This window comes from Trichoplusia ni, chromosome 10, assembly GCF_003590095.1.
Source record: "Trichoplusia ni isolate ovarian cell line Hi5 chromosome 10, tn1, whole genome shotgun sequence".
Taxonomy (NCBI): domain Eukaryota; kingdom Metazoa; phylum Arthropoda; class Insecta; order Lepidoptera; family Noctuidae; genus Trichoplusia; species Trichoplusia ni.
Window position 1 is genome coordinate 9355809 of NC_039487.1, and position 13350 is coordinate 9369158.

Here is a 13350-nt window from a genome sequence, read left to right on the forward strand (position 1 = left end):
CTACTATTATAAAGGCGAAAGTTTGTAAGTATGGATGTATGGATGTTTGTTACTCTTTCACGTAAAAACTACTGAATGGATTTGAATGAAACTTTACCACAATATAGCTTATACATCAGAATAACACATAGGCTACAATTTTTGAGGTTTCTAATTAATGTGAGGTCGTAAAAAAACACATTTTTTGCGCTTACATTGCAAACGCTGACTGAATCCTACAAGATAGATAGAAGGCAGATAGATAGATAGAAGGCAGGTATAAATTATAACTTATATCTTCTAACCACGCGGACAAAGTCGCGGGCAAAAGCTAGTTGATTTATATTGCCAGGAATTAGAAATGACACACTGAAAAGCAAAGCAATAATCAAAAATATATAGCTCAGTTGACAGGCGAACTCAAAACAATACTGGTATTTTTTGTATAATCACAAAAATAAATAGTTCACAGCATTAAGCCATGTCACAAACGGCCTGTATGTGTATGACATGAAGAGCTATTTTCAGCAGACTACAGCCACAACAATAAAGCAAATCTACAATGTAAAGGAAGTTTAATACCAGTATTCATCTGACAAAAGCTTTTAAAACAAAGGGCTTTTAAAAATCAAACTCGATTCGAGATAATCCGCGGTCGCGAAACACTAAAACTACACGTACGAAGATAAAAACTTATTTGACTATTTCTGAACTCGTAAAACGAGAATTTCCAATCGACTTTACAATATTTCTGCGAACGAATATCTTTTTTTTATCAGTCGACGATTTATATTAATTTAATGTTTAACAGACATTTCATTCAGACTGATAGTTCAAATATTGCAATACAGACTTCATTTTAGATGATACTTTGAGTCGACTTTTTTCTGACTAGATGTTATTAATTATTTATTTTGTTTTTGCGAACCAACGAAACTTGCTACAAGTAATTTTTCCCAGTGAGATATCGAAACACACATAATGAATGATAGACATCTATTTATTTGAATTTCTACGAAGCAGATTTAATATAAAACAATGCTCAATACATAACTAGCGTCAGCCATAACCAATAACACAGTTAATTTATAGATAGCGGCATCACGTCGTTGTCTATTGACCAACAGTAACCAGAGTACCTACAATTACCTCTCAAAGTATCATTGCAGGTGTGCAAGAGAGACATCGCTATACGCCGTGTATAGCGCTATCCCGCTTACACAACTGCAATAATATTACTTCAAGATGAAGTTGTAGAGTTTCTGTAACTGTTGTACAAACAAACAAAAGGAACAATGAAAAACTAACTTTGTTCATTTCAATTAGAGAGCTAGTTGGCCAGGCCCGACACGTTTATATAGAGTCTGATAAATCCACAGTTATTGTTTAGGTACTCAAGTGATTAATCAAGCTCATTAGGACTACGGAACAATTCAAATTATTGGTAAAAGCAAATGAAGGTGACAAAAAACACTCAAAGCGTGCATTGTCCTGCAGTAAAAATATATTTGCTCTGTTTTACGTTACGTGTATTTTTTGCCTACATATATATATTTAAAAATATCTACAAATAGCTAATTTTAGCTACAGAAATGCGTATTTTTTATTTGTAATCCCAACACTCCTATTTAAGGCTACTTCTACTAAAAACAACTAAATTTGGAATTCTGTTTAATTCGAGGCCAAAGAAGTCTCTTTTTCCTTATTACAATTTTCCAACGCACTGACTTTTGGTCATTAAAAGTTTTATACGGTGTATTTTGGTGGCAGTGTCCAGGGGTCCTCTTTCAGTGAAACCTTTGTACTTGTGAAAACGTGATGGCATGCTTAAATGTAGAGCAGTGTCTCTCTTTTATAAATACAATATTATTACTAAGCGGTAGGTAGGCCTCCTGGTCAACGAAGCAGTTACCTCCAACATAATTAATATAGTTTGTGGCCGCTCTATTGACACAGATTGAGTTGGTTTTCATTATTTACAGTTGTGGGTTTCGTAATTCGATCGAAATGTCGGATAAAATACTCGTCGTGATGAAACTTCTGTTGGGGTTTACTTTGAGTTTGACAGTTTATTATTATTTGGCATAATAGCTTACGGCTTCGCGGAATGCAGATTTCGATTTTGGTTTCTATCGATCTTTCAAATTCTATGAAGTCTTGCAAGTAATTAGTATCAAACTTTTTAATCAAACAATTTTTGTTATTTACGCTAATTAAATTGGCGCTGATTCAGCAAAATTTTTACTAAGTCGACACTTATTATGCTCTTTCAATTTTCGATATACAAGAAACTTGTAACAAATGCTTTAACATTGCAGAAATATAGATTACCAAGCAAAACAGTGATATTTGCCTTCACAAACTGTCAGCGATTGGTCAGAAACAAGGCTAACATAGAAGCTTCCTCAGCGAAATTTTACGAGCGAAAAATCGTAACAGTGATGTTTTCCGCAACATTAAACTATCCCATATAACACGATACATTCAACGCTCCGGCTAACAACGCACTTTGTGTGACGTCACACGAGTCAATTTAAAGTTACCCGACTTTGCATTGCTGTATTAGCATGCCATTTAGACTGTGTTATGTGATAGGGTTGTCACGTTGTTACTTGGTAAGGGCTTCTACCACAATTTTATTTAGGTGAGATTGTTGCATGTGTGAAGCAAGATGGCGCGATGCAAACCGTATAGCAGTGTCTCTTTTCGTCATCTGTATGAGTCTTATTCCAAGAGGTGGTGGTAGATGCCAAGATCGTATTTAGTGATTGACATTTGATTATCGGAGCTTGAAACTCGAGAGAAAATGTGAGGAAACATTGCTTTTGTATAGTGTGTGTTTGCTTTATTTACTTTGCCATGTAGACATTTGGAAATATAAATTGTTTTTGAAATAAAAAATAAAATTAAAGCCTACTTTTTAAAAACGTACCTCACTTGTAATCTCGGCTTTTGATAATATCTCATCACAAACTATGCTCTTATTAAAACCAGTCTTATCATGTTTTAATACTGGTTTTTATTTTCAACATAATTTTATACTATTAATTAATCTGTTTGAGTTTCATGCTCGAACCACGAAAGGAAGGGCTCTTAATTAACTTTCATAATTACATGAACTGAAATAGACGTATGTATTATAATAGCAACAATTTTCTTTACTTTTGTAGCTTGAGATAAATTTGTTTATTTTTAATGATGTTTGACACCGGGACCAATTAATTACGCTATCAAGATGTTTGTTGTTCGAAAAGAAAACAAAAGAGGCAAACAATTTGGTTAAGAGATTGTAACAAGATCAAAACAAATGAACAGCTACAGGATTTTTCATTTAATTACGCTTTTCTTGTATACGTTTTTTTGTTCATATTTTAAAAGAAAATCATTAAAAGGTTTTTTAATGGTCAATATTTGAAAAATTTATCAGTCAATTTGATATTGTAAAGTTAATTTTACTTTTGAAACATTACAATATTGTGTGAATTTTTTGACTCACAACCCTATCAATGTTTTCGGTAAACTTCCAGGTTGAATTTAAGAAACTTGTATTGTAACGTAAGTAGTTCATAGTGGAAAGTACCAAATTGTATTTAGCCCTTATTATTCAAATATTACACACAACTTCAGAATTGAAAAACTACGATACTTAAACAATTTCAATTTAGTGCCCCTTCACACTACCGTTTTTCCGGCGTAGGCTGACAATGCGGTATTTCAACGTATACGTCGTGTTGTCGTGGCATTTTCTGAAGTAAACACAGCGATATGAAAAACAGAACAAAACCAAATATAAAAACTACTGAACCAAACTTTTAGGGGTCCAAATGACAGCACTTTAAATGAAAAAAAAGAATCAACAAAGTCGTTTAAACCAGGCCGAAGATATAAGGTAACAAAAAAAATACTGGCGAATTGAAGACCATCCCCTTTTTTGAAGTCGAGACATTGAGATTAATATTTATTTTCATATGATGGATCTACATTACATAAACCAGACGATATATAATTAATTCGACAGATATCGCGTCAAAGAGAAAATTATTCTCGTACAAGTCAGCATGATTTTCCTCTTCTTCACAAAGGTATTATCAAATAACACATTCTGACACGACGATGATAAAGCGTATTGGGCAATATTTATTCGGGAAACTACTGAAGAGAGAGACAGGATCAGTTTTCATAGCCGTAGTATTGAATCAGGTAAATTATAGGTTATAATTATATTTTTTTTGTTTTAATCCTTTATCCGACTTCGTATACGTTCTCTATTCGTATGCTTTTTTTTGTATTACTTACCGATGTTGCGAGCATATGATTTGTATTGCTTACTGATGTTGTTGAGGAGCTCGTGGCTAAGCTATAACCGCATAAGTGATTCGATCACAGGTTAAGCTATGCTTGACGCGGTTGGTCTGTAGATGGGTGACCATCTTTGTCATAACGAGTTCCTCCGTGTTTCGGAAGGCACGTAAAATTGTGGGTCCCGGCTGTTATTCCTACATCTTTGACAGTCGTTACAGGTAGTCAGAAGCTTGAAAAAGTCTGACAGCCAGTCTAACCAAGGGCTATCGTGTTGCCCAGGTAACTGGGTTGAGGAGGTCAGATAGGCAGTCGCTTCTTGGAAAATACTGGTACTTAGCTGAAACCGGTTGGACTGGTAGCCGACCCCAACATAGTTGGGAAAAGGCTAGGCCAATGATGATGAATACCGATGTTGCGAATGTTGGACTAGATAGACAATTATCTTTAGAGTAAAATCAATATTATTATCGAGGGTCTGCTGTCTGTCCGTCGGCCTATCTGCCTAATCATCCGTCTGTGGCCAAGATGTATCTCCAGAACAGTAATAGCTGGCCAGTTGATTTTTTCTCAGTTGGTACATAACAAAAAACTTGAGGATACCGAACCCACCGATTTGTTTACCTTTAGCTTATGCTTAAGTGTGCATGAGTGGTGGGTGGTATTTTTCTTAGAACAAGTTCTACAAAAAACTCGGTGTCACGAGTCCGAATCTCTCTCGACCGTTATTTCTCCAACAACAAGAAAGACAATGTCCAAAAATCGATCTCAGTCTCAAATAATGAAGACACAAGAAAGCTCAACATCAAATTTTAATTAAGACGTCAAACCACTTCACCTTGTGTGTTGTTCGGAAGTTAACCACGGCAAAGCAGGAATGGATCTAATTTCACGTTTACTCAGAATACATGTTAGAATTTAGTTGCAAGTGAATTAGCCTGCTTCTAATAGTAGGCTTTCACATCTAACTCAATTATATTGTAAGTTACATGACGGTACTAATGATGTTTAAGTGTCTTAAACCTTATTAAGGTAAATAAGCCGAATAGAGCTGTGTTAGTTTACACTTAAAACCTATCAATCCCGAAATCAAGAACAATTTTCCTTAGTAGTAAAAAAGCAATTTGGTGATGCTAGAATATGAACAGGAGACAGTAGCCAAGACAAAATGTTAGAGCAGAGCGAACTAAGAAGTTTTCGTAAATTATAATTATTAAACTTTACATCAAAATCATGAAGACAAAGATATGGGCAAAAATCATTTTTTCCCAATGTGTCCCACTGCGTCCCAATACCGCTTACTACATTCGACTAGTCTGGAGTACACGGATCAGTTTAAAATAACAGACAAACGAAAAGCTGAGAACTTAAGATCTGTCGACATGTTACTTCATGTTGTTTAAATCACGTTCAAAATTTGAACAATATCAACTAAAAAAATATTTAAACCCCTATGAAACTTAACTATTCAATTGTTTTCTTAGTTAATCAATCACAATATTGATCAGCTTTGGCAACAGACAGAAAATACTGGTCAACTTTTCAGATAACAGAAAAGTCTGGCAGCGTTCAGGAAAAAGGGTATTTTAATTGGATGTTCAGAAATATTCCGTATCAGTATACCGTTAAGGATAACGAGGATGTTTGCCTTCGGACGTGTATGCATGACAATGTTCTGTGAGCGAACAGAAAACGATTATTATCAATGCCCCTTGTATCTGACTTTTGCAAATTCGCAATATCTAGGTCAAAGCGAAAAATAATATACCTGTTTTCTTATCTGGTTTATGAATTTTCTAAGACCAATGGTTGTGATAGGTTTTTGAATGACAGAACTGCCTAAAATTTGTAGTTCATTGGAAATGTTTATTGATGTCATCATACCTTTTAATGCCTGCTCAATACTGGTGGTTAAGAATGAGTGAACAACAACATTTTGACATTAAAGGGATACTGGGGCATATTTATTTAAAAATAGTAAGACTGCTGAGCAAACAGCCATTTTAAAATATGAAAAATTCGAATTTCATCGTGGTTAGTCCTTAGGCCTTATAGACAGCGACATCTTTCAAGCAAAGGTCAACCATGTTCCTTAAATGACAAGAACATAAGAATATTATGAAGTCAGACTTGTATTTTAAAGTACAAGCTAGCCCTGAGCGCTTTGAGAGAAGTAACAACATCGGATGTTTATAAGGTAACTCCGTATCGAATAAGTAAGATTTTAATATGAAAACAAGTAGACAATATATGCTCAACATGGTGAAATAGTTATCTTCAAACAAATGAGAATGGCCCTTGTATTTATATAAGGACTTAGGTAAGTGTCGATGTATTCTGTCAATCTTTAAAGTAGTCGACGTATCACATTCAATTGCAAACATTCCTCTATTTTCATTATCTGTGTTTGTAAATCCATAAAAACTTGACTCTATTCATTCAAACAAAACTTCAGTATTTTCCTTCCAAAATGAATTTTCATTCAGTGGTACACGGGACTTTTATATTTTCGTGAGACAAAACAAGTGGTTTGTGTTATATGTGGCGCGTCGCTAATGGTGACGCTCGTGACGTCACTTGACACTCATTAGGCGTTGGTTACGCTGTACTGGATGCGTAAACAATGGCGTTTTAGGATCTATATACATGAGATTTTATTTACTATCGCAAATACTAGGGTATCGTACACTTACAATATTATTCATTCCACAGATTGCTCGGAAATATTTTTCCATAAATTGTTACTTGACCATTTAAAAGAGGTGTGTATTTTATATTCTAATTTAACTTCGGTTTGAACTTTCGAATGACTTTACAAACCAGGCGGGGAGATATTTTGTGGTTAGCATTAATTTGAATAATCCAGTGATTTTATGTTCATTTTTGTTATTGTTACTTGGTTCTGGGTACATGAAGGGTCAGATCTGAATTTGAATGAATTTTGTTTAATATTTCTGCTTTTTTGATATATTCTGCAGCAAACAAAACTTAAGCCGAGATTTGCTTTATAAATAGATTCCTTGCACGTAATGAGGAGAGTCGAAAGGTAAAGTCTTAAGATTTTTTCCACCAGAGACGCAATAACACATTGATTTTATACGACAGTAGGATCAAAAAGGAAATGGGAATTCTATGTAGTCTGCCTCTAAATTTACCCTCCGAAATATATGGTATCCATTATAGTCCGCGGGAGCAAAAGGTAATATTCTTCGTGCGAAGTTCAAAACTGTGTAAAAGCATTCTTGTCGTGCAAATTAGATTTTAAAGCGCGACGCTGCGGTAAGTACTTGACACTCATTACTGTGCGGTTTGGGGGAAGGCCGCATAAACAATAGTGTATACGGGCCCCTCCAGAGTGCTCACTGAACCCTGTATAAATTCCACAGTGGAAAAGAAAATAAACGTGTTCGCATTTTGCCGTGGGAATGGTGCAAACTTGCATGTTACAAGCGTTTATTCATTTCTAGTATATTGTTTTGAAAGCTCGGCCGTTTCGCGATGGAATGGCTTTGAATTATTAAAATTTTCGATGGTTCTTTTTTCGGCTTTTATTTATTTTTGGTCCCAATTTTTATGCATGCTAAGTTTCGGTGGTAAAATGTGAATTTTAATTTCAGAACTGCCACCGGACGGAAAATTTTGGAGATACGAATTATACGGAGATTCAAAATAATTTACAGTTATTTGAATTTTCTGTAATTGAAACGGGAAAGATATTGGTTTCCTCTAAAAGGGGCCCATTTCATGGAAATTCAATACAATATATAAGGGCACTAAAACTTAGGTTTAGTGCCACAGTCGTTTTGACTTGATATCTCTTTGCGGAGGTGGCTCAGAAGACAATTTTCTTTCTACAACCTTAATAAAATATTTAACTAGTTTTCCATTTTCTAACAAAAGCGAATGAGAAATTTTATAGCAAATAAGTTACCGAATAACATGCCAGCCTTGTATTCAATCATAATAATTCTAAAATACGCCTTACTGAGCATAACATTTTCCTTAGCAATTCCTTTTTCATTTCATTCAAAGATTTCATTATTGGCATTGAATACTCATAACACTTAAATTCTCAAGACGAATTTGACGAAAGGCAATCAAAGAGAATCCAAATCAATATAACAGAATTACCAAGAAAATCTAATCAAGTCGTTCTGTCGACATAAATCAAGATTGTCCTACAGCCAATCACGTAAAAACAATAACAACATTTTCTGGAAGCGTCTTAATTATTTACGAAGGACGGATTATTCGAACTTCCGTCTCCCTTGTTACCCGTACAAAAGGGCGCGAGGAAATATTCGCAGTGTCTTTTACAACTGTTTGCTTTAGTCGTTTGGTTTTTGTTTTTACTTTCCAAAGCTACAGGTATTTATAAGTCGTTTCAAGTTGAATTGAAGTGGAAACGGTCTTTCTCCAAGGTATTGCATAACTAAAATCCTGAAACTAGGTATTGAATTTTTTAAATAGGAATATTAGTACGTACAATACAAATAATGGAATCCTTCATTTATTTTATTGGTTTGAGGAATTATTTTTCAGATTTATTATTTTTATATAGAATTATTATTAATTATTTAAAGAGCACTCCAGATAATATTTGACTGCTGTTCGAGAAAAAAACAGATCTATGAGGGATATGCATACAATGTAGGTTTACCATAATTGACAAAGACAGGTGTCGCCAAATCAAGCGGTACCCACCAACCAGAATCTGAAATGACATTTGTGCTTGCTACAATACTCGTACATTGATATATTGTTAACCATGATGGACAGCGGTTTCATTGCTCCAATCAGCTACATACTCGGTTTGCTGTGTGAGACTATTAGTAACTACTAACAAAATATATCTAGTTACCTAAAAGTATGTACATCTTATTAATATTTCTCCAAATAAAAAATAATGGAGATTGGGGGACGACTATTCAACCATTATCTTGCTGAGAGGTCTTCTACAGCTAGCAATCTAAAAAATGTGCTTTAAATGCTATATTCTAATATACTCTTGTATTTGAATTTATAACTTAGAGAATAATGTCTAAAATCAGCGTTGCGACGGGTCAGTCTTGTCCCGGAACAACATTAGCTGAATCATGTCCTTTTGCTACTGTTTCCATTTTATGTCTTGCAACTGTCTTGCATCTTGTTTTATTTTGCACTAAACTTTTGCTACAAAATGTTCCTTATTTTGCACTATAATGTGCATATACATGCAGTAACCTACTCTGATGTTCGTTGCAACGAAATCTAACTAGCGTGGTATCCAATCTCGTGAAACCCGCATGCACGTAATCAGTTACTTAGCTCTATTAGACCTTAATGCAAAATTAACAATGCTTTTGAGTAAATAGTTCCGTTTAATAACTTTAAAGACTTCGCTAATAGAACTGCAGTGCAAACAAAAAGCAATTTTAAATCTCTGCTGTTTTCGCTAAGGATGCAGTTACTTCAGAATGTTGGATACTTGTGTTGCAAATTTCTTTCAATCTGGGTGAAGTATGAATGAAAGCTAGTATCTACATCAATAAATCACGGTGTAAAATATTTCGCTTCTACGGTATTTCATCGTACGGTTGGTCTAGTGATCGTAAGAGCGATGGAGCGTGAACACCAGAGATTTATTTCTCGGTCCTTCTTTGAATGGCCAATCGGGTCACAGTTACATCCATTTATTAAATTGTTTGGTTTCTCGAGGTTGTCATATTTTTTTTATCAAGTACATGTTCTTGTAATGACAGTCACCATTTTTTGTTGATTACCTATTTTACTTTGATTTAAACTTTTAATCCTTTCTTGCTGGCAATTTAAATTAGTCAGTCTGGTGACGAAAGCTATGATCCCTGAGGCTGTTTACCACCCTCCGTCTTGACTCGAAAATTAAACTAAAACACCATTCCAGACTGAAGTATTTCCATGAAATAATTAGCTGAGCTAGACTGAAAGAAAAAACTAAAAGAATACGAAATATCCGGACTTAAAAATGGCATTCGGGAATTCGAACCCTATGTTAAAGAGATCCAAAAAAGGATAAAAGTAGAAACTGTTATTCGGATAAAGTGGGAAGAGAAAAGCAAAAATCTGGCTGCATCAGACGGTCAAAACGATTCAGTAGATACGATATGGACAGTAGATTATATTGAATGCCAGTGTGAGGTCGATGACTTGCTTCGTGTAAAAGTGGAAAGATTAAAAGTTATTGACTAGAAGTCGTTTCTGCTAGATTTTATAATATAATACTTGAAACCTTGAACACGTTGGGCAAGTTTAAGTTTTTTTCTTTCTTTATAGTATTATGTTTTTAAAAGCTATAACTGAGATTACTTCAGACGATACCGTTTTATCGTACACAAAGCAATATATCCAAATATTTTGATAAATGCGAATTCCATCCCTTAATCTGAAACATGACTATCGCTGTAATCCTATAGTTCAACACCCACATTACACAGATAATTCCGTCAACATGTTGACTTAATTGTCACTAATTTAATCACTTTTCCATCAGTTTAACATAACACTAACCTAGCCAAGTAGTTATGTGAGCCGAAATGTTATTGTGTTGGCGGTCCGCCATGTTGGGTGACTCAGTGACATTGACTTGGCCGAGGGCTAGAACAAGTGCTCGTTACTACATCGTTTATGTGCAACCGATATGACTATAAATTGTGGAAACAGTTTTAAAAGAAGTGTACTCTGCTTCAATGTTAGTTTTGCAAATAATAAAGAAAAGAAAATGAGAAATAAATATTTTCTGGGTTCAATACCCAGAAAAATAAAATGGAATAAGATTGCCAAAGCTCCACAGACTGTCAGTCCATCAATGTGTCACTAGGCTGTATCTCATGAATCGTGATAGCTACACTGCTGACAATTCCAGGTTAAGCAACTTTCGGCATATTGAATTTGATGTGCGACTATTTTCTCTTTATTTTTTTTCTCCTGACGCTCACTTCACCAGTTTTAATTTTAATTAACTCAGCTGTCGCTATGAAGAAACACGGGATATCGATACCCCAGACTTTTAGTATATGACCGCATAATTATTTCCACTCTGCAAACTGCAATGATTGAATCAGCCTAATCTATTGTACAATTAAAACCTCGTCTCATGACCCTGTACTAATAACTTCTTTAGTCGCCCAAACCATGTGCCCCTAAAATACAGGATAACTTACTTCCTTAATCACCTGCTATTACCCAAGCACATAATATAGGAGTCAGCGTATTGAGCGTATTACGTACACGGATGCCGTAACAAACTTTTAATTAGGCTATTTTCAAACAAACTCTCGTAAAACGATTCAGTTATATTCTACTTTGGCTCATTTTTTGCAGCTATTGGTGAGGATTTATCGACTTAATGATTTTTACCGGATAAAGTTTTTAAACTTACGATTTTTTGGAGTTTATGATTCTGTAAAACCAGAAACTTTTTGTGAAAAATATAACTGGTCAAAAGAAAAAGCTTTCGACTGCCTTCACCTTGACCTAAACTTAAAAGGTCCATTCAATTCAAGACCAGTTAAATACTAAAGCCTCAATAAATATGGTGATGGGTAATGGTTAAGTATCAGCTGAATAACACTAATATACATACTAACAAACCGATCACATCTAACAGGAAAATGAGATCGGTATCCAATAACGACAGTACCGCAATGTGCCAATTTGTGTCAATCAGCTCGTATCCATTGCTAACAGGCTTTGCATGTAGTAGATGCATAGGCATGTTATGTACGCAATGTAACCTTTCATTCAAAGTTGTCGCCTTTATCTCGCTTAGGTAGTTTAGTTTTTGCTTTTACGTAATAGATGGCGGTGTTTGCTGACTCTTTACTCCTGTCATTTTATTCGCAGTTATTTTTTTATTGCACCAGAGATATTTACGTAAAACGGCGTTCAGCTTTCAATTTACTTATTTATTAACATTATTATTTTTTTATTGGAAAGGGAAATCATTATATTTAGCCGGGACTAAAACCATACAGAAATTCGATTCTATATTAACATCAATCGTACATCATAGTGTTATAAATAGATTCGTTTACACACAGCTTAACCAATACTTGACCTAAATCCCGTATTCGTTGAACTATGACTGCTCAAAAGGTGTCCCATATCCATTCCCGTGCACATCATTATACATCCACCGGTCACTATGGGACTAGTAGACAGCACTTAAAGCTACTTGAGACCCTTTCTTTTGATGACAGTCTTCAAACGGACCTTTCCAAATCTATTCACAACCTTTATTCAACGTGACATCAAAGATCAATTCTCCAACTTACATAACAGCAGAATTGAAACACATATCAGACTTGTATGACACGCTGCTAAACGGAACTTCGAACCTACTTTCAGTAATGTTGGAAGGCTGTTTCCTTTCCCGCCAATATCCGTAAGGCAGACTAGTTCCTTGGAAATCGCGCCCCACTTCTCTCAACGCATAATATTTGCACATGTTGTTAAAATATGATGTGTATTTACATATATATGAATTGATTCCTCCGCGTTCCTGTTTGTGCTTATGCGAAAGGAAAATATGGGGGTATAAGTCAGAAGGAAACGGGTGTGATTATTTGCTGGAATGATGTAATAATCTCACTGTGTATATTTTATTGTCATGTCAAGGAAATTGTGTTAGAATATTTGTGATGATTGAGTTACGCGGCAAAGTGGAAAAAAATAGATAAGAAAAGATTGAAGTTCAATTACACGCCACAAGAGAACAAATCCTCAAAAAAAATCCGATAATTTAACTTCGTCAGAATTAGTTGATATAAACCAAATGCAATTCCTTTTTTGTAAATACTATACATCGTACGCGATTGCCTGTACAGAATAATGGTACGTGACGTAATTTTAAAACCAATAGCTGAATACCGAAAGATAAATTTAAAGCATCGATTCAGTTCAAGTAAGATTGATGTTCCACATTCTGCTGAAATGCCATTGAATTGCAATGCGACAGATTGAGCCACAAGCCTTGCAGACCCGGGCCCAATTGAAAATTGTCTGACCTAATTCAATTTACTTTTTATTCATTCTAATCGAGATACTTTAGCAGGT